At 42.2% G+C, this 26472-nt stretch overlaps 1 long non-coding RNA gene and 11 other non-coding genes across 12 annotated transcripts in view; all 12 read right to left on the reverse strand.

Annotated features, from left to right (window-relative positions):
* Positions 1-26472, reverse strand: part of LOC134483347 (uncharacterized) — an 83242-nt gene that overhangs the window by 46125 nt on the left and 10645 nt on the right. Inside the window, exons 6-15 of the long non-coding RNA XR_015646412.1 lie at positions 24124-24270; positions 21547-21693; positions 18978-19124; positions 16403-16549; positions 13827-13973; positions 11251-11397; positions 8677-8823; positions 6106-6252; positions 3403-3549; positions 827-973 (exon numbers count right to left, since the gene is read on the reverse strand). This is a non-coding gene — a long non-coding RNA (uncharacterized LOC134483347). The remainder of the gene's footprint in view (positions 1-826; positions 974-3402; positions 3550-6105; positions 6253-8676; positions 8824-11250; positions 11398-13826; positions 13974-16402; positions 16550-18977; positions 19125-21546; positions 21694-24123; positions 24271-26472) is intronic.
* Positions 481-573, reverse strand: Snord116l1 (Small nucleolar RNA SNORD116 like 1). Its single transcript, XR_015656656.1, has one exon. It is a non-coding gene; the product is annotated as a small nucleolar RNA SNORD116 (small nucleolar RNA).
* On the reverse strand, positions 3057-3149 carry LOC134485508 (small nucleolar RNA SNORD116). The gene has a single exon (XR_015656657.1). It is a non-coding gene; the product is annotated as a small nucleolar RNA SNORD116 (small nucleolar RNA).
* Positions 5760-5852, reverse strand: LOC148007501 (small nucleolar RNA SNORD116). The gene has a single exon (XR_015655599.1). It is a non-coding gene; the product is annotated as a small nucleolar RNA SNORD116 (small nucleolar RNA).
* On the reverse strand, positions 8331-8423 carry LOC134485531 (small nucleolar RNA SNORD116). Its single transcript, XR_015655571.1, has one exon. It is a non-coding gene; the product is annotated as a small nucleolar RNA SNORD116 (small nucleolar RNA).
* Positions 10905-10997, reverse strand: LOC134485532 (small nucleolar RNA SNORD116). The gene has a single exon (XR_015655652.1). It is a non-coding gene; the product is annotated as a small nucleolar RNA SNORD116 (small nucleolar RNA).
* Positions 13482-13574, reverse strand: LOC134485400 (small nucleolar RNA SNORD116). Its single transcript, XR_015655647.1, has one exon. It is a non-coding gene; the product is annotated as a small nucleolar RNA SNORD116 (small nucleolar RNA).
* On the reverse strand, positions 16058-16150 carry LOC134485401 (small nucleolar RNA SNORD116). Its single transcript, XR_015655623.1, has one exon. It is a non-coding gene; the product is annotated as a small nucleolar RNA SNORD116 (small nucleolar RNA).
* On the reverse strand, positions 18633-18725 carry LOC134485402 (small nucleolar RNA SNORD116). The gene has a single exon (XR_015655670.1). It is a non-coding gene; the product is annotated as a small nucleolar RNA SNORD116 (small nucleolar RNA).
* On the reverse strand, positions 21201-21293 carry LOC134485403 (small nucleolar RNA SNORD116). Its single transcript, XR_015656659.1, has one exon. It is a non-coding gene; the product is annotated as a small nucleolar RNA SNORD116 (small nucleolar RNA).
* LOC134485404 (small nucleolar RNA SNORD116) lies at positions 23779-23871 on the reverse strand. The gene has a single exon (XR_015655648.1). It is a non-coding gene; the product is annotated as a small nucleolar RNA SNORD116 (small nucleolar RNA).
* On the reverse strand, positions 26352-26444 carry LOC134485513 (small nucleolar RNA SNORD116). The gene has a single exon (XR_015655539.1). It is a non-coding gene; the product is annotated as a small nucleolar RNA SNORD116 (small nucleolar RNA).

Genomic DNA, 26472 nt, shown 5'->3' on the forward strand with positions numbered 1-26472 from the left:
TCAAGAAAACAGAGCTTTGTTTTCACACAGGAAGAGTCCACATTCCCAAGTTCCTGAGAATTGCTTCTGCCTCATTCCACGTGTTGCCTGTAACCTTCCCGTTCTGTATCTCTGTTTTATGAAACAGAAGGGTTATCATTCATGCGAAGGCTTCAGACACGGACAGAAACACATTTCCTGACATTCCAGTGTACATTGTTGAACTATGCTGCCCCCGCTAAACTTACATTTGCCTCACAACCTACTATACATTATTGCTGATGGAGTTGGTAGGGCTAACTTCCAAGATACTGACAATGATCTCCTCAACCGGACAGCATGTTATCATTAGAGCAAAAGGTGAAGCCTTGATTTAGGCCATGATTTCTGGTGATTTAGGCAAGCAAAGAACATTCTGAAGGCTCTCTCACTGGATCCAAGTCTCGCAAGATGAAGGGAGGCCCTGTGAGTCCCTCAGTGACATTTGTGATCCTAGGTGCTGGACCTCAGTCACGATGATAGTGGCGGTATTGAGTTTTCACTCATTTTGTTCAGCTTTCCAAGGAATGTTTTATTGGAAATCATCATCGATCCAAGCACGCTGGTGTACCCCCTGCCATGACACTTAGTATACTCAAAATAGATCAGGTTTGGTGAGAGAACAGAATTCAAGACATTCACATCCTTTACTACGAACCAATGGGCCGATTCTCCAATCACAGGAGTAGCCACAGGCAGTGAGCCTGAACCAGGTCCCAAAGGATCATGATTCAAAGTTGGGAACTCCTGCGAGCTCCATCAACACCTGAGCACTTTGAGTTCCTTTGGAAAGTCAAGTGTTTCTTACCTTTCACTTCAGGTATCCTCTGGCAAGAGAGCTTCAACTGATGACTTCAGGGCAGGCAACGTTAGGCTTCTTCCAACTTCATCTGATGTTCCATACTCAGTTCCTCTGCAAGCCGTCCTTGTCCAGTATGAGACAGGGACTCTGTCCCTGAAAGTAATGCAAATAGCACATTCCCCCACTTTATTGGATTCCTTGCAAATCATGGAGACTGTGATGCATTGTGGTTAGTTCATAATTTATTGAACACTTGGGCTCTCTCAGCACTCCTTCCGTCCTCTACAAATTTGCTATCACAATCCATATCAGAGATATTTTTCCTCCAAGGAACTGTGTGAGGACAGAAGTTTCCCAATTCTATCACCGAATTCCTGGAGGTTACCATGCAACAAAGTTCTTAAGATGGGACGAAGCCAATATCTGATCCCGAAAACTACAGTAGTATGTACATCACTTGAGAGCCATCCAAAGAAATTGGCACGAGGTACACAACAGAATGTGACCACTAACATGGCTTAATGGAAGTTGTCTACAAAAATAAGTAAATCTCAGTTCAGCCGGATATGACAGAGAAAATCAGGCCTTACTCTTCCTATGGAAACCATCAGAATCTTAATAGCTTTGGCCACAATCGGAGCACCCTCCATAATCATAACATACTACACCTATTAGTCCTACTCTGCCTTCGATGAGAACCGATTCAAATATCATATAAGATTCTCATCCACATTAGATGAATGGACTTCTTATGTACTCTTTCTCTCTCTCGCTTCTTCACTTTCTCTCTGAAATTGACTTGCAGTGACTCTCCTACCTTCTCAGTTTCTCACTCACATTCTCTCTATTTGGTTTCCTTATCTCTGTCAATCAAGATATCTGCTTTAATATCACATTGTCCTCTTTTCCATTTCACCCCCCCTCTGTCCTCCCCCCCCCTCTCTCTCTTACTGTCTCTCACTGTCTTCCTCTGTCTCACACATGCTTAGCCTCTTCAACAATTGTTCTTCCTCTCTTTCTCTGACCATGCTCATATATCTCCTATACAGGTTTTGACTGGTACGAAATTCCTGTGAGTGCTATTGCTGTGGTATCTGACATTGATCACCACAGAGAAACTGTCTGTTCAAACCCTCTCAGGTCACCAAACACAAGCATAACCTGTAGTCACTGAGATATATGTTATTATCAACAGCATGATCCTAATCATACAGCTCACTTTCATAATCAATGGAAAAACAATTTCTTGTTGATATTTGCTTGGAGAAAAGAACAATGTCTAAGATAACAGGACTAACATCCGCCCCAAAACGTATAGCCAAAATGCCAAGTTAACCTTCACCAAGGCCACATCAAGACCATAAGGAAAGGTAATCCCGCAGACACACCATGCCTATCTTCTACGGCCATACCAAAATATAAAATTCCTAGAAGAACTGTGTGTAAGGAACAAACTTGCATGCTCACATTCTTAGATCCTAGAAGAGGAGGAGATGTATGTCCAGACCATTTTGGTACAGTCTATCCATAAGGTCTGCTGGCAAACTACCCGGATAGACTGACAAAAAATGTCCCAACAATAAACATAGAAACTAGGATTAAAATGGGTGTTCTCCATACATACATAAAGGTGGTACGAATCCTGGGACATTTGAAAGCATGCACTTCTAGAATCCACCGACAAGAAGGCTACATGCCAACTTTAAAAATCCAAGGCTCTCTTTCCAACCTAATTGCCATGGCCACAATCAGTCTTTCAAGAAAACAGAGCTTTGTTTTCACACAGGAAGAGTCCACATTCCCAAGTTCCTGAGAATTGCTTCTGCCTCATTCCACGTGTTGCCTGTAACCTTCCCGTTCTGTATCTCTGTTTTATGAAACAGAAGGGTTATCATTCATGCGAAGGCTTCAGACACGGACAGAAACACATTTCCTGACATTCCAGTGTACATTGTTGAACTATGCTGCCCCCGCTAAACTTACATTTGCCTCACAACCTACTATACATTATTGCTGATGGAGTTGGTAGGGCTAACTTCCAAGATACTGACAATGATCTCCTCAACCGGACAGCATGTTATCATTAGAGCAAAAGGTGAAGCCTTGATTTAGGCCATGATTTCTGGTGATTTAGGCAAGCAAAGAACATTCTGAAGGCTCTCTCACTGGATCCAAGTCTCGCAAGATGAAGGGAGGCCATGTGAGTCCCTCAGTGACATTTGTGATCCTAGGTGCTGGACCTCAGTCACGATGATAGTGGCGGTATTGAGTTTTCACTCATTTTGTTCAGCTTTCCAAGGAATGTTTTATTGGAAATCATCATCGATCCAAGCACGCTGGTGTACCCCCTGCCATGACACTTAGTATACTCAAAATAGATCAGGTTTGGTGAGCGAACAGAATTCAAGACATTCACATCCTTTACCACGAACCAATGGGCCTATTCTCCAATCACAGGAGTAGCCACAGGCAGTGAGCCTGAACCAGGTCCCAAAAGATCATGATTCAAGGTTGGGAACTCCTGCGAGCTCCATCAACACCTGAGCACTTTGAGTTACTTTGGAAAGTCAAGTGTTTCTTACCTTTCACTTCAGGTATCCTCAGGTAAGAGAGCTTCAACTGATGACATCAGGGCAGGCAAAGTTAGGCTTCTTCCAACTTCATCTGATGTTCCATACTCAGTTCCTCTGCAAGCCGTCCTTGACCAGTATGAGACAGGGACTCTGTCCCTGAAAGTAAAGCAAATAGCACATTCCCCCACTTTATTGGATTCCTTGCAAATCATGGAGAATGTGATGCACTCTTGTTAGTTCTTAATTTATGGAACGCTTGGGCTCTCTCAGCACTCCTTCCGTCTTCTAGAAATTTGCCCTCACAATCCATATCAGAGATATTTTTCCTCCAAGGAACTGTTTGGGGACATAATTTTCCCAATTCTATCACCGAATTCCAGGAGGTTACCATGCAACAAAGTTCTTAAGATGGGACGAATCCAATATCTGATCCCGAAAACTACAGTAGTATGTACATCACTTGAGAACCATCCAAAGAAATTGGCACGAGGTACACAACAGAATGAGACCACTAACATGGCCTAATGTAAGTTGTCTACAAAAATAAGTAAATCTCAGTTCATCCAGATATGACAGAGAAAATCAGGCCTTACTTTCCCATGGAAACCACCAGAATCTTAATAGCTTTGGCCACAATTGGAGCACCCTCCATAATCATAACATACTACACCTATTAGTCCTACTCTGCCTTCGATGAGAACCGATTCATTTCTCTTTATTTTTTTCTTTTTTTTTTTATTTCTCTTTTTTTTTTTATTAACTTGAGTATTTCTTATATACATTTCGAGTGTTATTCCCTTTCCCGGTTTCCGGGCAAACATCCCCCTCCCCCCTCCCCTTCCTTATGGGGGTTCCCCTCCCAACCCTCCCACCATTGACTTCTTATGTACTCTTTCTCTATCTCGCTTCTTCACTTTCTCTCTGAAATTGACTTGCAGTGACTCTCCTAGCTTCTCAGTTTCTCACTCACATTCTCTCTATTTGGTTTCCTTATTTCTCTCAATCAAGATATCTGCTTTAATATCACAGTGTCCTCTTTTCCACTTCACCCTCCCCTCTATCCCCCCCCCTCTCTCTTTCTGTCTCTAACTGTCTTCCTCTGTCTCACACATCTTAGCCTCTTCAACAATTGTACTTTCTCTCTGTCTCTGTCCATGCTCATATATCTCCTATTCAGGTTTTGACTGGTACTAAATTCCTGTGAGTGCTATTGCTGTGGTATCTGACATTGATCACCACAGACAAAGGGTCTGTTCAAACCCTCTCAGGTCACCAAACACAAGCATAACCTGTAGTCACTGAGATATATTTTATTATCAACAGCATGATCCTAAGCATACAGCTCACTTTCATAATCAAATGGAAACACAATTTCTTGTTGATATTTGCTTGGAGAAAAGAACAATGTCTAAGATAACAGGACTACCATCAGCCCCAAAAGACATAGCCAAAATGCCAAGTTAACCTTCAGCAAGGCCACATCAAGACCATAAGGAAAGATAATCCTGCAGACACTCCATGCCTATCTTCTACGGCCAAACCAAAATATAAAATTCCAAGAAGGTGTGTGTGTAAGAAACAAACTTGCATGCTCACATTCTTAGTCCTAGAAGAGGAGGAGATGTATGTCCAGACCATTTTGGTACAGTCAATCCATAAGAACTGCTGGCAAACTACCCGGATAGACTGACAAAAAATGTCCCAACAATAAACATAGAAACTAGGATTAAAATGGGTGTTCTCCATACATCCATGAAGGTGGTATGAATCCTGGGACATTTGAAAGCATGCACTTCTAGAATCCACCGACAAGAAGGCTACATGCCAACCTTTTAAATTCCAAGGCTCTCTTTCCAACCTAATTGCCATGGCCACAATCAGTCTTTCAAGAAAACAGAGCTTTCTTTTCACACAGGAAGAGTCCACATTCCCATAGTTCCTGAGAATTGCTACTGCCTCATTCCACATGTCGCCTGTAACCTTCCCGTTATGTATCTCTGTTTTATGAAACAGAAGGGTTATCATTCATGCGAAGGCTTCAGACACGGACAGAAACACATTTCCTGACATTCCAGTGTACATTGTTGAACTATGCTGCCCCCGCTAAACTTACATTTGCCTCACAACCTACTATACATTATTGCTGATGGAGTTGGTAGGGCTAACTTCCAAGATACTGACAATGATCTCCTCAACCAGAAAGCATGTTATCATTAGAGCAAAAGGTGAAGCCTTGATTTAGGCCATGATTTCAGGTGATTTAGGCAAGCAAAGAACATTCTGAAGGCTCTCTCACTGGATCCAAGTCTCGCAAGATGAAGGGAGGCCATGTGAGTCCCTCAGTGACATTTGTGATCCCAGGTGCTGGACCTCAGTCACGATGATAGTGGCAGTATTGAGTTTTCACTCATTTTGCTCAGCTTTCCAAGGAATGTTTTATTGGAAATCATCATCGATCCAAGCACGCTGGTGTACCCCCTGCCATGACACTTAGTATACTCAAAATAGATCAGGTTTGGTGAGCGAACAGAATTCAAGACATTCACATCCTTTACCATGAACCAATGGGCCTATTCTCCAATCACAGGAGTAGCCACAGGCAGTGAGCCTGAACCACGTACCAAAGGATCATGATTCAAGGTTGGGAACTCCTGCGAGCTCCATCAACACCTGAGCACTTTGAGTTCCTTTGGAAAGTCAAGTGTTTCTTACCTTTCACTTCAGGTATCCTCAGGCAAGAGAGCTTCAACTGATGACATCAGGGCAGGCGATGTTAGGCTTCTTCCAGCTTCATCTGATGTTCCATACTCAGTTCCTCTGCAAGCCGTCCTTGTCCGGTATGAGACAGGGACTCTGTCCCTGAAAGTAAAGCAAATAGCACATTCCCCCACTTTATTGGATTCCTTGCAAATCATGGAGATTGTGATGCATTGTTGTTAGTTATTAATTTATCAAACACTTGGGCTCTCTCAGCACTCCTTCCGTCCTCTAGAAATTTGCCCTCACAATCCATATCAGAGATATTTTTCCTCCAAGGAACTCTTTGGGGACATAATTTTCCCAATTCTATCACCGATTTCCTGGAGGTTACCATGCAACTAAGTTCTTAAGATGGGACGAACCCAATATCTGATCCCGAAAACTACAGTAGTATGTACATCACTTGAGAACCATCCAAAGAAATTGGCACGAGGTACACAACAGAATGAGACCACTAACATGGCTTAATGGAAGTTGTCTACTAAAATAAGTAAATCTCAGTTCAGCCGGATAAGACAGAGAAAATCAGGACTTACTCTTCCCAGGGAAACCACTAGAATCTTAAATGCTTTGGCCACAATCGGAGCACCCTCCATAATCATAACATACTACACCTATTAGTCCTACTCTGCCTTCGATGAGAACCGATTCAAATATCATATAAGATTCTCATCCACATTAGAGGAATGGACTTCTTATGTACTCTCTCTCTATCTCGCTTCTTCACTTTCTCTCTGAAATTGACTTGCAGTGACTCTCCTAGCTTCTCAGTTTCTCACTCACATTCTCTCTATTTGGTTTCCTTATTTCTGTCAATCAAGATATCTGCTTTAATATCACAGTGTCCTCTTTTCCACTTCACCCCCCCTCTCTCCCCCCTTCTCTCTTTCTGTCTCTCACTGTCTTCCTCTGTCTCACACATGCTTAGCCTCTTCAACAATTGTTCTTTCTCTCTGTCTCTGTCCATGCTCATATATCTCCTATTCAGGTTTTGACTGGTACTAAATTCCTGTGAGTGCTATTGCTGTGGTATCTGACATTGATCACCACAGACAAAGTGTCTGTTCAAACCCTCTCAGGTCACCAAACACAAGCATAACCTGTAGTCACTGAGATATATTTTATTATCAACAGCATGATCCTAGGCATACAGCTCACTTTCATAATCAAATGGAAACACAATTTCTTGTTGATATTTGCTTGGAGAAAAGAACAATGTCTAAGATAACAGGACTACCATCAGCCCCAAAACACATAGCCAAAATGCCAAGTTAACCTTCAGCAAGGCCACATGAAGACCATAAGGAAAGATAATCCTGCAGACACTCCATGCCCATCTTCTACGGCCAAACCAAAATATAAAATTCCTAGAAGGTGTGTGTGTAAGAAACAAACTTGCATGCTCACATTCTTAGTCCTAGAAGAGGAGGAGATGTATGTCAAGACCATTTTGGTACAGTCAATCCATAAGAACTGCTGGCAAACTACCCGGATAGACTGACAAAAAATGTCCCAACAATAAACATAGAAACTAGGATTAAAATGGGTGTTCTCCATACATCCATGAAAGTGGTATGAATCCTGGGACATTTGAAAGCATGCACTTCTAGAATCCACCGAAAAGGAGGCTACATGCCAACCTTTTAAATTCCAAGGCTCTCTTTCCAACCTAATTGCCATGGCCACAATCAGTCTTTCAAGAAAACAGAGCTTTCTTTTCACACAGGAAGAGTCCACATTCCCATAGTTCCTGAGAATTGCTACTGCCTCATTCCACATGTCGCCTGTAACCTTCCCGTTATGTATCTCTGTTTTATGAAACAGAAGGGTTATCATTCATGCGAAGGCTTCAGACACGGACAGAAACACATTTCCTGACATTCCAGTGTACATTGTTGAACTATGCTGCCCCCGCTAAACTTACATTTGCCGCACAACCTACTATACATTATTGCTGATGGAGTTGGTAGGGCTAACTTCCAAGATACTGACAATGATCTCCTCAACCAGAAAGCATGTTATCATTAGAGCAAAAGGTGAAGCCTTGATTTAGGCCATAATTTCTGGTGATTTAGGCAAGCAAAGAACATTCTGAAGGCTCTCTCACTGGATCCAAGTCTCGCAAGATGAAGGGAGGCCATGTGAGTCCCTCAGTGACATTTGTGATCCCAGGTGATGGACCTCAGTCACGATGATAGTGGCGGTATTGAGTTTTCACTCATTTTGCTCAGCTTTCCAAGGAATGTTTTATTGGAAATCATCATCGATCCAAGCACGCTGGTGTACCCCCTGCCATGACACTTAGTATACTCAAAATAGATCAGGTTTGGTGAGCGAACAGAATTCAAGACATTCACATCCTTTACCATGAACCAATGGGCCTATTCTCCAATCACAGGAGTAGCCACAGGCAGTGAGCCTGAACCAGGTCCCAAAGGATCATGATTCAAGGTTGGGAACTCTTGCGAGCTCCATCAACACCTGAGCACTTTGAGTTCCTTTGGAAAGTCAAGTGTTTCTTACCTTTCACTTCAGGTATCCTCAGGCAAGAGAGCTTCAACTGATGACATCAGGGCAGGCGATGTTAGGCTTCTTCCAACTTCATCTGATGTTCCATACTCAGTTCCTCTGCAAGCCGTCCTTGTCCGGTATGAGACAGGGACTCTGTCCCTGAAAGTAAAGCAAATAGCACATTCCCCCACTTTATTGGATTCCTTGCAAATCATGGAGATTGTGATGCATTGTTGTTAGTTCTTAATTTATCAAACACTTGGGCTCTCTCAGCACTCCTTCCGTCCTCTAGAAATTTGCCCTCACAATCCATATCAGAGATATTTTTCCTCCAAGGAACTGTGTGAGGACAGAAGTTTCCCAATTCTATCACCGAATTCCTGGAGGTTACCATGCAACAAAGTTCTTAAGATGGGACGAACCCAATATCTGATCCCGAAAACTACAGTAGTATGTACATCACTTGAGAACCATCCAAAGAAATTGGCACGAGGTACACAACAGAATGAGACCACTAACAAGGCTTAATGGAAGTTGTCTACTAAAATAAGTAAATCTCAGTTCAGCCGGATATGACAGAGAAAATCAGGACTTACTCTTCCAAGGGAAACCACCAGAATCTTAAATGCTTTGGCCACAATCGGAGCACCCTCCATAATCATAACATACTACACCTATTAGTCCTACTCTGCCTTCGATGAGAACCGATTCAAATACCATATAAGATTCTCATCCACATTAGAGGAATGGACTTCTTATGTACTCTTTCTCTATCTCGCTTCTTCACTTTCTCTCTGAAATTGACTTGCAGTGACTCTCCTAGCTTCTCAGTTTCTCACTCACATTCTCTCTATTTGGTTTCTTTATTTCTGTCAATCAAGATATCTGCCTTAATATCACAGTGTCTTCTTTTCCACTTCACCCACCCTCTATCCGCCCCCCCTCTCTCTCTTTCTGTCTCTCACTGTCTTCCTCTGTCTCACACATGCTTAGCCTCTTCAACAATTGTACTTTCTCTCTGTCTCTGTCCATGCTCATATATCTCCTATTCAGGTTTTGACTGATACTAAATTCCTCTGAGTGCTATTGCTGTGGTATCTGACATTGATCACCACTGAGAAAGTGTCTGTTTAACCCTCTCAGGTCACCAAACACAAGCATAACCTCTAGTCACTGAGATATATTTTCTTATCAGCAGCATGATCCTAAGCATACAGCTCACTTTCATAATCAAATGGAAACACTATTTCTTGTTGATATTTGCTTGGAGAAAAGAACAATGTCTAAGATAACAGGACTACCATCAGCCCCAAAAAAAAAAGCCAAAATGCCAAGGTAACCTTCAGCAAGGCCACATCAAGACCATAGGGAAGATAATCCTGCAGACACTCCATGCCTATCTTCTACGGCCATACCAAAATATAAAATTCCTAGAAGATGTGTGTGTAAGAAACAAACTTGCATGCTCACATTCTTTGTCCTAGAAGAGGTGGAGATGTATATCCAGACCATTTTGGTACAGTCAATCCATAAGAACTGCTGGCAAACTACCCGGATAGACTGACAAAAAATGTCCCAACAATAAACATAGAAACTAGGATTAAAATGGGTGTTCTCCATACATCCATGAAGGTGGTATGAATCCTGGGACATTTGAAAGCATGCACTTCTAGAATCCACTGACAAGAAGGCTACATGCCAACCTTTTAAATTCCAAGGCTCTCTTTCCAACCTAATTGCCATGGCCACAATCAGTCTTTCAAGAAAACAGAGCTTTCTTTTCACACAGGAAGAGTCCACATTCCCATAGTTCCTGAGAATTGCTACTGCCTCATTCCACATGTCACCTGTAACCTTCCCGTTATGTATCTCTGTTTTATGAAACAGAAGGGTTATCAATCATGTGAAGGCTTCAGACACGGACAGAAACACATTTCCTGACATTCCAGTGTACATTGTTGAACTATGCTGCCCCCGCTAAACTTACATTTGCCTCACAACCTACTATACATTATTGCTGATGGAGTTGGTAGGGCTAACTTCCAAGATACTGACAATGATCTCCTCAACCAGAAAGCATGTTATCATTAGAACAAAAGGTGAAGCCTTGATTTAGGCCATGATTTCTGGTGATTTAGGCAAGCAAAAAACATTCTGAATGCCTTCTCACTGGATCCAAGTCTCGCAAGATGAAGGGAGGCCATGTGAGTCCCTCAGTGACATTTGTGATCCCAGGTGCTGGTCCTCAGTCACGATGATAGTGGCGGTATTGAGTTTTTACTCATTTTGCTCAGCTTTCCAAGGAATATTTTATTGGAAATCATCATCGATCCAAGCACGCTGGTGTACCCCCTGCCATGACACTTAGTATACTCAAAATAGATCAAGTTTGGTGAGCGAACAGAATTCAAGACATTCACATCCTTTACCATGAACCAATTGGCCTATTCTCCAATCACAGGAGTAGCCACAGGCAGTGAGCCTGAACCTGGTCCCAAAGGATTATGATTCAAGGTTGGGAACTCTTTCGAGCTCCATCAACACCTGAGCACTTTGAGTTCCTTTGGAAAGTCAAGTGTTTCTTACCTTTCACTTCAGGTATCCTCAGGCAAGAGAGCTTCAACTGATGACATCAGGGCAGGCGATGTTAGGCTTCTTCCAACTTCATCTGATGTTCCATACTCAGTTCCTCTGCAAGCCGTCCTTGTCCGGTATGAGACAGGGACTCTGTCCCTGAAAGTAAAGCAAATAGCACATTCCCCCACTTTATTGGATTCCTTGCAAATCATGGAGACTGTGATGCATTGTTGTTAGTTCTTAATTTATCGAACACTTGGGCTCTCTCAGCACTCCTTCCGTCCTCTAGAAATTTGCCCTCACTTTCCATATCAGAGATATTTTTCCTCCAAGGAACTCTTTGGGGACATAATTTTCCCAATTCTATCACCGAATTCCTGGAGGTTACCATGCAACTAAGTTCTTAAGATGGGACGAAGCCAATATCTGATCCCGAATACTACAGTAGTATGTACATCACTTGAGAACCATCCAAAGAAATTGGCACGAGGTACACAACAGAATGAGACCACTAACATCGCTTAATGGAAGTTGTCTACAAAAATAAGTAAATCTCAGTTCAGCCGGATATGACAGAGAAAATCAGGCCTTACTCTTCCCAGTGAAACAACCAGAATCTTAAATGCTTTGGCCACAATCGGAGCACCCTCCATAATCATAACATACTACACCTATTAGTCCTACTCTGCCTTCGATGAGAACCGATTCAAATATCATATAAGATTCTCATCCACATTAGAGGAATGGACTTCTTATGTACTCTTTCTCTATCTCGCTTCTTCACTTTCTCTCTGAAATTGACTTGCAGTGAATCTCCTAGCTTCTCAGTTTCTCACTCACATTCTCTCTATTTGTTTTCCTTATTTCTCTCAATCAAGATATCTGCTTTAATATCACAGTGTCCTCTTTTCCACTTCAACCCCCATCTCTCCTCCCCCCCTTTCTCTCTTACTGTCTCTCACTGTCTTCCTCTGTCTCACACATGCTTAGCCTCTTCAACAATTGTTCTTTCTATCTTTCTCTGCCCATACTCATATATCTCCTATTCAGGTTTTGAGTGGTACGAAATTCCTGTGAGTGCTATTGCTGTGGGATCTGACATTGATCACCACAGAGAAAGTGTCTGTTCAAACCCTCTCAGGTCACCAAACACAAGCATAACCTGTAGTCACTGAGATATATGTTATTATCTACAGCATGATCCTAAGCATACAGCTCACTTTCATAATCAAATGGAAACACAATTTCTTGTTGATATTTGCTTGGAGAAAAGAACAATGTCTAAGATAACAGGACTACCATCAGCCCCAAAACACATAGCCAAAATGCCAAGTTAAACTTCAGCGAGGCCCCATCAAAACCATAAGAAAAGATAATCCCACAGACACTCCATGCCTATCTTCTACGGCCATACCAAAATATAAAATTCCTAGAAGGAGTGTGTGTAAGAAAGAAACTTGCATGCTCACATTTTTAGATCCTAGAAGAGGAGGAGATGTATGTCCAGACCATTTTGGTACAGTCAATCCATAAGAACTCCTGGCAAACTACACGGATAGACTGACAAAAAATGTCCCAACAATAAACATAGAAACTAGGATTAAAATGGGCGTTCTCCATACATCCAAAAATGTGGTATGAATCCTGGGACATTTGAAAGCATGCACTTCTAGAATCCACCGACAAGAAGGCTACATGCCAACCTTTTAAATTCCAAGGCTCTCTTTCCAACCTAATTGCCATGGCCACAATCAGTCTTTCAAGAAAACAGAGCTTTGTTTTCACACAGGAAGAGTCCACATTCCCATAGTTCCTGAGAATTGCTACTGCCTCATTCCACGTGTCGCCTGTAACCTTCCCGTTATGTATCTCTGTTTTATGAAACAGAAGGGTTATCATTCATGCGAAGGCTTCAGTCACGGACAGAAACACATTTCCTGACATTCCAGTGTACATTGTTGAACTATGCTGCCCCCGCTAAACTTACATTTGCCTCACAACCTACTATACATTATTGCTGATGGAGTTGGTAGGGCTAACTTCCAAGATATTGACAATGATCTCCTCAACCGGAAAGCATGTTATCATTAGAGCAAAAGGTGAAGCCTTGATTTAGGCCATGATTTCTGGTGATTTAGGCAAGCAAAGAACATTCTGAAGGCTCTCTCACTGGATCCAAGTCTCGCAAGATGAATGGAGGCCATGTGAGTCTCTCAGTGACATTTGTGATCCCAGGTGCTGGACCGCAATCACGATGATATTGGCGGTATTGAGTTTTCACTCATTTTCTTCAGCTTTCCAAGGAATGTTTTATTGGAAATCATCATCGATCCAAGCACGCTGGTGTACCCCCTGCCATGACACTTAGTATACTCAAAATAGATCAGGTTTGGTGAGCGAACAGAATTCAAGACATTCACATCTTTACCACGAACCAATGGGCCTATTCTCCAATCACAGGAGTAGCCACAGGCAGTGAGCCTGGACCAGGTCCCAAAGGATCATGATTCAAGGTTGGGAACTCCTGCGAGCTCCATCAACACCTGAGCACTATGAGTTCCTTTGGAAAGTCAAGTGTTTCTTACCTTTCACTTCAGGTATCCTCAGGCAAGAGAGCTTCAACTGATGACATCAGGGCAGGCGATGTTAGGCTTCTTCCAACTTCATCTGATGTTCCATACTCAGTTACTCTGCAAGCCGTCCTTGTCCGGTATGAGACAGGGACTCTGTCCCTGAAAGTAAAGCAAATAGCACATTCCCCCACTTTATTGGATTCCTTGCAAATCATGGAGACTGTGATGCATTGTTGTTAGTTCTTAATTTATCGAACACTTGGGCTCTCTCAGCACTCCTTCCGTCCTCTAGAAATTTGCCCTCACTTTCCATATCAGAGATATTTTTCCTCCAAGGAACTCTTTGGGGACATAATTTTCCCAATTCTATCACCGAATTCCTGGAGGTTACCATGCAACTAAGTTCTTAAGATGGGACGAAGCCAATATCTGATCCCGAATACTACAGTAGTATGTACATCACTTGAGAACCATCCAAAGAAATTGGCACGAGGTACACAACAGAATGAGACCACTAACATGGCTTAATGGAAGTTGTCTACAAAAATAAGTAAATCTCAGTTCAGCCGGATATGACAGAGAAAATCAGGCCTTACTCTTCCCAGTGAAACAACCAGAATCTTAAATGCTTTGGCCACAATCGGAGCACCCTCCATAATCATAACATACTACACCTATTAGTCCTACTCTGCCTTCGATGAGAACCGATTCAAATATCATATAAGATTCTCATCCACATTAGAGGAATGGACTTCTTATGTACTCTTTCTCTATCTCGCTTCTTCACTTTCTCTCTGAAATTGACTTGCAGTGAATCTCCTAGCTTCTCAGTTTCTCACTCACATTCTCTCTATTTGTTTTCCTTATTTCTCTCAATCAAGATATCTGCTTTAATATCACAGTGTCCTCTTTTCCACTTCAACCCCCATCTCTCCTCCCCCCCTTTCTCTCTTACTGTCTCTCACTGTCTTCCTCTGTCTCACACATGCTTAGCCTCTTCAACAATTGTTCTTTCTATCTTTCTCTGCCCATACTCATATATCTCCTATTCAGGTTTTGAGTGGTACGAAATTCCTGTGAGTGCTATTGCTGTGGGATCTGACATTGATCACCACAGAGAAAGTGTCTGTTCAAACCCTCTCAGGTCACCAAACACAAGCATAACCTGTAGTCACTGAGATATATGTTATTATCTACAGCATGATCCTAAGCATACAGCTCACTTTCATAATCAAATGGAAACACAATTTCTTGTTGATATTTGCTTGGAGAAAAGAACAATGTCTAAGATAACAGGACTACCATCAGCCCCAAAACACATAGCCAAAATGCCAAGTTAAACTTCAGCGAGGCCCCATCAAAACCATAAGAAAAGATAATCCCACAGACACTCCATGCCTATCTTCTACGGCCATACCAAAATATAAAATTCCTAGAAGGAGTGTGTGTAAGAAAGAAACTTGCATGCTCACATTTTTAGATCCTAGAAGAGGAGGAGATGTATGTCCAGACCATTTTGGTACAGTCAATCCATAAGAACTCCTGGCAAACTACACGGATAGACTGACAAAAAATGTCCCAACAATAAACATAGAAACTAGGATTAAAATGGGCGTTCTCCATACATCCAAAAATGTGGTATGAATCCTGGGACATTTGAAAGCATGCACTTCTAGAATCCACCGACAAGAAGGCCTCATGCCAACCTTTTAAATTCCAAGGCTCTCTTTCCAACCTAATTGCCATGGCCACAATCAGTCTTTCAAGAAAACAGAGCTTTGTTTTCACACAGGAAGAGTCCACATTCCCATAGTTCCTGAGAATTGCTACTGCCTCATTCCACGTGTCGCCTGTAACCTTCCCGTTATGTATCTCTGTTTTATGAAACAGAAGGGTTATCATTCATGCGAAGGCTTCAGTCACGGACAGAAACACATTTCCTGACATTCCAGTGTACATTGTTGAACTATGCTGCCCCCGCTAAACTTACATTTGCCTCACAACCTACTATACATTATTGCTGATGGAGTTGGTAGGGCTAACTTCCAAGATATTGACAATGATCTCCTCAACCGGAAAGCATGTTATCATTAGAGCAAAAGGTGAAGCCTTGATTTAGGCCATGATTTCTGGTGATTTAGGCAAGCAAAGAACATTCTGAAGGCTCTCTCACTGGATCCAAGTCTCGCAAGATGAATGGAGGCCATGTGAGTCTCTCAGTGACATTTGTGATCCCAGGTGCTGGACCTCAGTCACGATGATATTGGCGGTATTGAGTTTTCACTCATTTTCTTCAGCTTTCCAAGGAATGTTTTATTGGAAATCATCATCGATCCAAGCACGCTGGTGTACCCCCTGCCATGACACTTAGTATACTCAAAATAGATCAGGTTTGGTGAGCGAACAGAATTCAAGACATTCACATCTTTACCACGAACCAATGGGCCTATTCTCCAATCACAGGAGTAGCCACAGGCAGTGAGCCTGGACCAGGTCCCAAAGGATCATGATTCAAGGTTGGGAACTCCTGCGAGCTCCATCAACACCTGAGCACTATGAGTTCCTTTGGAAAGTCAAGTGTTTCTTACCTTTCACTTCAGGTATCCTCAGGCAAGAGAGCTTCAACTGATGACATCAGGGCAGGCGATGTTAGGCTTCTTCCAACTTCATCTGATGTTCCATACTCAGTTCCTCTGCAAGCCGTCCTTGTCCGGTATGAGACCGGGACACTGTCCCTGAAAGTAAAGCAAATAGCACATTCCCCCACTTTATTGGATTCCTTGCAAATCATGGAGACTGTGATGGATTGTTGTTAGTTCTTAATTTATCGAACACATGGGCTCTCTCAGCACTCCTTCCGTCCTCTAGAAATTTGCCCTCACAATCCATATAAGAGATATTTTTTCCCCAAGGAACTGTTTGGGACATAATTTTCCCAATTCTATCACCGAATTCCTGGAGGTTACCATGCAACAAAGTTCTTAAGATGGGACGAAGCCAATATCTGACCCCGAAAACTACAGTAGTATGTACATCACTTGAGAACCATCCAAAGAAATTGGCACGAGGTACACAACAGAATGAGACTACTAACATGGCTTAATGGAAGTTGTCTACAAAAATAAGTAAATCTCAGTTCAGCCGGATATGACAGAGAAAATCAGGCCTTACTCTTCCCATAGAAACCACCAGAATCTTAAATGCTTTGGCCACAATCGGAGCACCCTCCATAATCATAAATTTCTACACCTATTACTCCTACTCTGCATTCGATGAGAACCGATTCAAATATCATATAAGATTCTCATCCACATTAGATGAATGGACTTCTTATGTACTCTTTCTCTATCTCGCTTCATCACTTTCTCTCTGAAATTGACTAGCAGTGACTCTCCTAGCTTCTCAGTTTCTCACTCACATTCTCTCTATTTGGTTTCCTTATTTCTGTTAATCAAGATATCTGCTTTTATATCACAGTGTCCTCTTTTCCACTTCAACCCCCATCTCTCCTCCCCCCCTTTCTCTCTTATTGTCTCTCACTGTCTTCCTCTGTCTCACACATGCTTAGCTTCTTCAACACTTGTTCTTTCTCTCTTTCTCTGCCCATACTCATATATCTCCTATTCAGGTTTTGACTGGTACGAAATTCCTGTGAGTTCTATTGCTGTGGGATCTGACATTGATCACCACACAGAAAGTGTCTGTTCAAACCCTCTCAGGTCACCAAACACAAGCATAACCTGTAGTCACTGAGATATATGTTATTATCAACAGCATGATCCTAAGCATACAGCTCACTTTCATAATCAAATGGAAACACAATTTCTTGTTGATATTTGCTTGGAGAAAAGAACAATGTCTAAGATAACAGGACTACCATCAGCCCCAAAACACATAGCCAAAATGCCAAGTTAACCTTCAGCGAGGCCCCATCAAAACCATAAGAAAAGATAATCCCACAGACACTCCATGCCTATCTTCTACGGCCATACCAAAATATAAAATTCCTAGAAGGAGTGTGTGTAAGAAAGAAACTTGCATGCTCACATTTTTAGATCCTAGAAGAGGAGGAGATGTATGTCCAGACCATTTTGGTACAGTCAATCCATAAGAACTGCTGGCAAACTACACGGATAGACTGACAAAAAATGTCCCAACAATAAACATAGAAACTAGGATTAAAATGGGCGTTCTCCATACATCCAAAAAGGTGGTATGAATCCTGGGACATTTGAAAGCATGCACTTCTAGAATCCACCGACAAGAAGGCTACATGCCAACCTTTTAAATTTCAAGGCTCTCTTTCCAACCTAATTTCCATGGCCACAATCAGTCTTTCAAGAAAACAGAGCTTTGTTTTCACACAGGAAGAGTCCACATTCCCATAGTTCCTGAGAATTGCTACTGCCTCATTCCACGTGTCGCCTGTAAACTTCCCGTTATGTATCTCTGTTTTATTAAACAGAAGGGTTATCATTCATGCGAAGGCTTCAGTCACGGACAGAAACACATTTCCTGACATTCCAGTGTACATTGTTGAACTATGCTGCCGCCGCTAAACTTACATTTGCCTCACAACCTACTATACATTATTGCTGATGGAGTCGGTAGGGCTAACTTCCAAGATATTGACAATGATCTCCTCAACCGGAAAGCATGTTATCATTAGAGCAAAAGGTGAAGCCTTGATTTAGGCCATGATTTCTGGTGATTTATGCAAGCAAAGAACATTCTGAAGGCTCTCTCACTGGATCCAAGTCTCGCAAGATGAATGGAGGCCATGTGAGTCTCTCAGTGACATTTGTGATCCCAGGTGCTGGACCGCAGTCACGATGATATTGGCGGTATTGAGTTTTCACTAATTTTCTTCAGCTTTCCAAGGAATGTTTTATTGGAAATCATCATCGATCCAAGCACGCTGGTGTACCCCCTGCCATGACACTTAGTATACTCAAAATAGATCAGGTTTGGTGAGCGAACAGAATTCAAGACATTCACATCTTTACCACGAACCAATGGGCCTATTCTCCAATCACAGGAGTAGCCACAGGCAGTGAGCCTGGACCAGGTCCCAAAGGATCATGATTCAAGGTTGGGAACTCCTGCGAGCTCCATCAACACCTGAGCACTATGAGTTCCTTTGGAAAGTCAAGTGTTTCTTACCTTTCACTTCAGGTATCCTCAGGCAAGAGAGCTTCAACTGATGACATCAGGGCAGGCGATGTTAGGCTTCTTCCAACTTCATCTGATGTTCCATACTCAGTTCCTCTGCAAGCCGTCCTTGTCCGGTATGAGACCGGGACACTGTCCCTGAAAGTAAAGCAAATAGCACATTCCCCCACTTTATTGGATTCCTTGCAAATCATGGAGACTGTGATGGATTGTTGTTAGTTCTTAATTTATCGAACACATGGGCTCTCTCAGCACTCCTTCCGTCCTCTAGAAATTTGCCCTCACAATCCATATAAGAGATATTTTTTCCCCAAGGAACTGTTTGGGACATAATTTTCCCAATTCTATCACCGAATTCCTGGAGGTTACCATGCAACAAAGTTCTTAAGATGGGACGAACCCAATATCTGATCCCGAAAACTACAGTAGTATGTACATCACTTGAGAACCATCCAAAGAAATTGGCACGAGGTACACAACAGAATGAGACCACTAACATGGCTTAATGGAAGTTGTCTACAAAAATAAGTAAATCTCAGTTCAGCCGGATATGACAGAGAAAATCAGGCCTTACTCTTCCCAGTGAAACCAACAGAATCTTAAATGCTTTGGCCACAATCGGAGCACCCTCCATAATCATAAATTTCTACACCTATTAGTCCTACTCTGCATTCGATGAGAACCTATTCAAATATCATATAAGATTCTCATCCACATTAGATGAATGGACTTCTTATGTACTCTTTCTCTATCTCGCTTCTTCACTTTCTCTCTGAAATTGACTAGCAGTGACTCTCCTAGCTTCTCAGTTTCTCACTCACATTCTCTCTATTTGGTTTCCTTATTTCTGTCAATCAAGATATCTGCTTTAATATCACAGTGTCCTCTTTTCCACTTCACCCCCCTTTCTCACCTCCCTCTCTCTTTCTGTCTCTCACTGTCTTCCTCTGTCTCACACATGCTTAGCCTCTTCAACAATTGTTCTTTCTCTCTTTCTCTGTCCATGCTCATATATCTCCTATTCAGGTTTTGACTGGTACTAAAGTCATGTGAGTGCCATTGCTGTGGTATCTGACATTGATCACCACAGAGAAATTGTCAGTTCAAACCGTCTCAGGTCACCAAATACAAGCATAACCTGTAGTCACTGAAATATATGTTATTATCAACAGCATGATCCTAAGCATACAGCTCACTTTCATAATCAAATGGAAACACAATTTCTTGTTGATATTTGCTTGGAGAAAAGAACAATGTCTAAGATAACAGGACTACCATCAGCCCCAAAACACATAGCCAAAATGCCAAGTTAACCTTCAGCAAAGCCACATCAAGACCATAAGGAAAGATAATCCCGCAGACACACCATGCCTATCTGCTACGGCCATACCAAATTATAAAATTCCTAGAAGGACTGTGTGTAAGGAACAAACTTGCATGCTCACATTCTTAGATCCTAGAAGAGGAAGAGATGTTTGTCCAGACCATTTTGGTACAGTCTATCCATAAGAACTGCTGGCAAATACCCGTATAGAATGACAAAAATGTCCCGACAATAAACATAGAAAGTAGGATTAAAATGGTTGTTCTTCATACATCCATGAAGGTGGTATGAATCCTGGGATATTTGAAAGCATGCACTTCTAGAATCCACCGACAAGAAGGCTACATGCCAAACTTTTAAATTCCAAGGCTCTCTTTCCAACCTAATTGCCATGGCCACAATCAGTCTTTCAAGAAAACAGAGCTTTGTTTTCACACAGGAAGAGTCCACATTCCCATAGTTCCTGAGAATTGCTACTGCCTCATTCCACATGTCGCCTGAAACCTTCCCGTTTTGTATCTCTGTTTTATGAAACAGAAGGGTTATCATTCATGCGAAGGCTTCAGACAGGGACAGAAACACATTTCCTGACATTCCAGTGTACATTGTTGAACTCTGCTGCCCCCGCTAAACTTACATTTGCCTCACAACCTACTATACATTATTGCTGATGGAGTTGGTAGGGCTAACTTCCAAGATACTGACAAGGATCTCCTCAACCGGAAAGCATGTTATCATTAGAGCAAAAGGTGAAGCCTTGATTTAGGCCATGATTATTGGTCATTTAGGCAAGTTAAGAACATTCTGAAGGATCTCTCACTGGATCCAAGTCTCGCAAGATGAATGGAGGCCATGTGAGTCCCTCAGTGACATTTGTGATCCCAGGTGCTGGACCTCAGTCACGATGATAGTGGCGGTATTGAGTTTTCACTCATTTTGTTCAGCTTTCCAAGGAATGTTTTATTGGAAATCATCATCGATCCAAGCACGCTGGTGTACCCCCTGCCATGACACTTAGTATGCTCAAAATAGATCAGGTTTCGTGAGCGAACAGAATTCAAGACATTCACATCCTTTACCACGAACCAATGGGCCTATTCTCCAATCACAGGAGTAGCCACAGGCAGTGAGCCTGAACCAGTTCCCAAAGGATCATGCTTCGAGGTTGGGAACTCCTGCGAGCTCCATCAACACCTGAGCACTTTGAGTTCCTTTGGAAAGTCAAGTGTTTCTTACCTTTCACTTCAGGTATCCTCAGGCAAGAGAGCTTCAACTGATGACATCAGGGCAGGCGATGTTAGGCTTCTTCCAACTTCATCTGATGTTCCATACTCAGTTCCTCTGCAAGCCGTCCTTGTCCGGTATGAGACAGGGACTCTGTCCCTGAAAGTAAAGCAAATAGCACATTCCCCCACTTTATTGGATTCCTTGCAAATCATGGAGACTGTGATGCATTCTTGTTAGTTCTTAATTTATCGAACACATGGGCTCTCTCAGCACTTCTTCCGTCCTCTAGAAATTTGCCCTCACAATGCATATCAGAGATATTTTTCCTCCAAGGAACTCTTTGGGGACATAATTTTCCAATTCTATCACCGAATTCCTGGAGGTTACCATGCAACAAAGTTCTTAAGATGGGACGAAGCCAATATCTGATCCCGAAAACTACAGAAGTATGTACATCACTTGAGAACCATCCAAAGAAATTGGCACGAGGTACACAACAGAATGAGACCACTAACATGGCTTAATGGAAGTTGTCTACAAAAATAAGTAAATCTCAGTTCAGCCGGATATGACAGAGAAAATCAGGCCTTACTATTCCCAGAGAAACCACCAGAATCTTAAATGCTTTGGCCACAATCGGAGCACCCTCCATAATTATAAAATACTACACCTATTACTCCTACTCTGCCTTCGATGAGAACCGATTCAAATATCATATAAGATTCTCATCCACATTAGATGAATGGACTTCTTATGTACTCTTTCTCTATTTCGCTTCTTCACTTTCTCTCTGAAATTGACTTGCAGTGACTCTCCTAGCATCTCAGTTTCTCACTCAAATTCTCTCTATTTGGTTTCCTTATTTCTCTCAATCAAGATATCTGCTTTAATATCACAGTGTCCTCTTTTCCACTTCACCCCCCCTCTCTCCACCCCCTCTCTCTCTCTCTTACTGTCTCTCACTGTCTTCCTCTGTCTCACACATGCTTAGCCTCTTCAACAATTTTTCGTTCTCTCTTTCTCTGTCCATGCTCATATATCTTCTATTCAGGTTTTGACTGGTACGAAATTCCTGTGAGTGCTATTGCTGTGGTATCTGACATTGATCACCACAGAGAAGGTGTCTGTTCAAACCCTCTCAAGTCACCAAACACAAGCATAACCTGTAGTCACCGAGACATATGTTATTATCAACAGCATGATCCTAAGAATACAGCTCACTTTCATAATCAAATGGAAACACAATTTATTGTTGATATTTGCTTGGAGAAAAGAACAATGTCTAAGATAACAGGACTACCATCAGCCCCAAAACACATAGCCAAAATGCCAAGTTAACCTTCAGCGAGGCCACATCAAGACCATAAGGAAAGATAATCCCGCAGACACACCATGCCTATCTTCTACGGCCATACCAAAATATAAAATTCCTAGAAGGAGTGTGTGTAAGAAAGAAACTTGCATGCTCACATTTTTAGATCCTAGAAGAGGAGGAGATGTATGTCCAGACCATTTTGGTACAGTCAATCCATAAGAACTGCTGGCAAACTACACGGATAGACTGACAAAAAATGTCCCAACAATAAACATAGAAACTAGGATTAAAATGGACGTTCTCCATACATCCAAAAATGTGGTATGAATCCTGGGACATTTGAAAGCATGCACTTCTAGAATCCACCGACAAGAAGGCTACATGCCAACCTTTTAAATTCCAAGGCTCTCTTTCCAACCTAATTGCCATGGCCACAATCAGTCTTTCAAGAAAACAGAGCTTTGTTTTCACACAGGAAGAGTCCACATTCCCATAGTTCCTGAGAATTGCTACTGCCTCATTCCACGTGTCGCCTGTAACCTTCCCGTTATGTATCTCTGTTTTATGAAACAGAAGGGTTATCATTCATGCGAAGGCTTCAGTCACGGACAGAAACACATTTCCTGACATTCCAGTGTACATTGTTGAACTATGCTGCCCCCGCTAAACTTACATTTGCCTCACAACCTACTATACATTATTGCTGATGGAGTCGGTAGGGCTAACTTCCAAGATATTGACAATGATCTCCTCAACCGGAAAGCATGTTATCATTAGAGCAAAAGGTGAAGCCTTGATTTAGGCCATGATTTCTGGTGATTTAGGCAAGCAAAGAACATTCTGAAGGCTCTCTCACTGGATCCAAGTCTCGCAAGATGAATGGAGGCCATGTGAGTCTCTCAGTGACATTTGTGATCCCAGGTGCTGGACCGCAATCACGATGATATTGGCGGTATTGAGTTTTCACTCATTTTCTTCAGCTTTCCAAGGAATGTTTTATTGGAAATCATCATCGATCCAAGCACGCTGGTGTACCCCCTGCCATGACACTTAGTATACTCAAAATAGATCAGGTTTGGTGAGCGAACAGAATTCAAGACATTCACATCTTTACCACGAACCAATGGGCCTATTCTCCAATCACAGGAGTAGCCACAGGCAGTGAGCCTGGACCAGGTCCCAAAGGATCATGATTCAAGGTTGGGAACTCCTGCGAGCTCCATCAACACCTGAGCACTATGAGTTCCTTTGGAAAGTCAAGTGTTTCTTACCTTTCACTTCAGGTATCCTCAGGCAAGAGAGCTTCAACTGATGACATCAGGGCAGGCGATGTTAGGCTTCTTCCAACTTCATCTGATGTTCCATACTCAGTTCCTCTGCAAGCCGTCCTTGTCCGGTATGAGACCGGGACACTGTCCCTGAAAGTAAAGCAAATAGCACATTCCCCCACTTTATTGGATTCCTTGCAAATCATGGAGACTGTGATGCATTGTTGTTAGTTCTTAATTTATCGAACACATGGGCTCTCTCAGCACTCCTTCCGTCCTCTAGAAATTTGCCCTCACAATCCATATAAGAGATATTTTTTCCCCAAGGAACTGTTTGGGACATAATTTTCCCAATTCTATCACCGAATTCCTGGAGGTTACCATGCAACAAAGTTCTTAAGATGGGACGAAGCCAATATCTGATCCCGAAAACTACAGTAGTATGTACATCACTTGAGAACCATCCAAAGAAATTGGCACGAGGTACACAACAGAATGAGACTACTAACATGGCTTAATGGAAGTTGTCTACAAAAATAAGTAAATCTCAGTTCAGCCGGATATGACAGAGAAAATCAGGCCTTACTCTTCCCATAGAAACCACCAGAATCTTAAATGCTTTGGCCATAATCGGAGCACCCTCCATAATCATAAATTTCTACACCTATTACTCCTACTCTGCATTCGATGAGAACCGATTCAAATATCATATAAGATTCTCATCCACATTAGATGAATGGACTTCTTATGTACTCTTTCTCTATCTCGCTTCATCACTTTCTCTCTGAAATTGACTAGCAGTGACTCTCCTAGCTTCTCAGTTTCTCACTCACATTCTCTCTATTTGGTTTCCTTATTTCTGTTAATCAAGATATCTGCTTTTATATCACAGTGTCCTCTTTTCCACTTCAACCCCATCTCTCCTCCCCCCCTTTCTCTCTTATTGTCTCTCACTGTCTTCTTCTGTCTCACACATGCTTAGCCTCTTCAACACTTGTTCTTTCTCTCTTTCTCTGCCCATACTCATATATCTCCTATTCAGGTTTTGACTGGTACGAAATTCCTGTGAGTTCTATTGCTGTGGGATCTGACATTGATCACCACACAGAAAGTGTCTGTTCAAACCCTCTCAGGTCACCAAACACAAGAATAACCTGTAGTCACTGAGATATATGTTATTATCAACAGCATGATCCTAAGCATACAGCTCACTTTCATAATCAAATGGAAACACAATTTCTTGTTGATATTTGCTTGGAGAAAAGAACAATGTCTAAGATAACAGGACTACCATCAGCCCCAAAACACATAGCCAAAATGCCAAGTTAACCTTCAGCGAGGCCCCATCAAAACCATAAGAAAAGATAATCCCACAGACACTCCATGCCTATCTTCTACGGCCATACCAAAATATAAAATTCCTAGAAGGAGTGTGTGTAAGAAAGAAACTTGCATGCTCACATTTTTAGATCCTAGAAGAGGAAGAGATGTTTGTCCATACCATTTTGGTACAGTCTATCCATAAGAACTGCTGGCAAAATACCCGTATAGAATGACAAAAATGTCCCGACAATAAACATAGAAAGTAGGATTAAAATGGTTGTTCTTCATACATCCATGAAGGTGGTATGAATCCTGGGATATTTGAAAGCATGCACTTCTAGAATCCACCGACAAGAAGGCTACATGCCAAACTTTTAAATTCCAAGGCTCTCTTTCCAACCTAATTGCCATGGCCACAATCAGTCTTTCAAGAAAACAGAGCTTTGTTTTCACACAGGAAGAGTCCACATTCCCATAGTTCCTGAGAATTGCTACTGCCTCATTCCACGTGTCGCCTGTAACCTTCCCGTTATGTATCTCTGTTTTATTAAACAGAAGGGTTATCATTCATGCGAAGGCTTCAGTCACGGACAGAAACACATTTCCTGACATTCCAGTGTACATTGTTGAACTATGCTGCCCCCGCTAAACTTACATTTGCCTCACAACCTACTATACATTATTGCTGATGGAGTTGGTAGGGCTAACTTCCAAGATACTGACAAGGATCTCCTCAACCGGAAAGCATGTTATCATTAGAGCAAAAGGTGAAGCCTTGATTTAGGCCATGATTATTGGTCATTTAGGCAAGTTAAGAACATTCTGAAGGCTCTCTCACTGGATCCAAGTCTCGCAAGATGAATGGAGGCCATGTGAGTCCCTCAGTGACATTTGTGATCCCAGGTGCTGGACCTCAGTCACGATGATAGTGGCGGTACTGAGTTTTCACTCATTTTGTTCAGCTTTCCAAGGAATGTTTTATTGGAAATCATCATCGATCCAAGCACGCTGGTGTACCCCCTGCCATGA

Source organism: Rattus norvegicus, chromosome 1 (genome assembly GCF_021556685.1).
Source record: "Rattus norvegicus strain SHRSP/BbbUtx chromosome 1, alternate assembly SHRSP_T2T, whole genome shotgun sequence".
Taxonomy (NCBI): domain Eukaryota; kingdom Metazoa; phylum Chordata; class Mammalia; order Rodentia; family Muridae; genus Rattus; species Rattus norvegicus.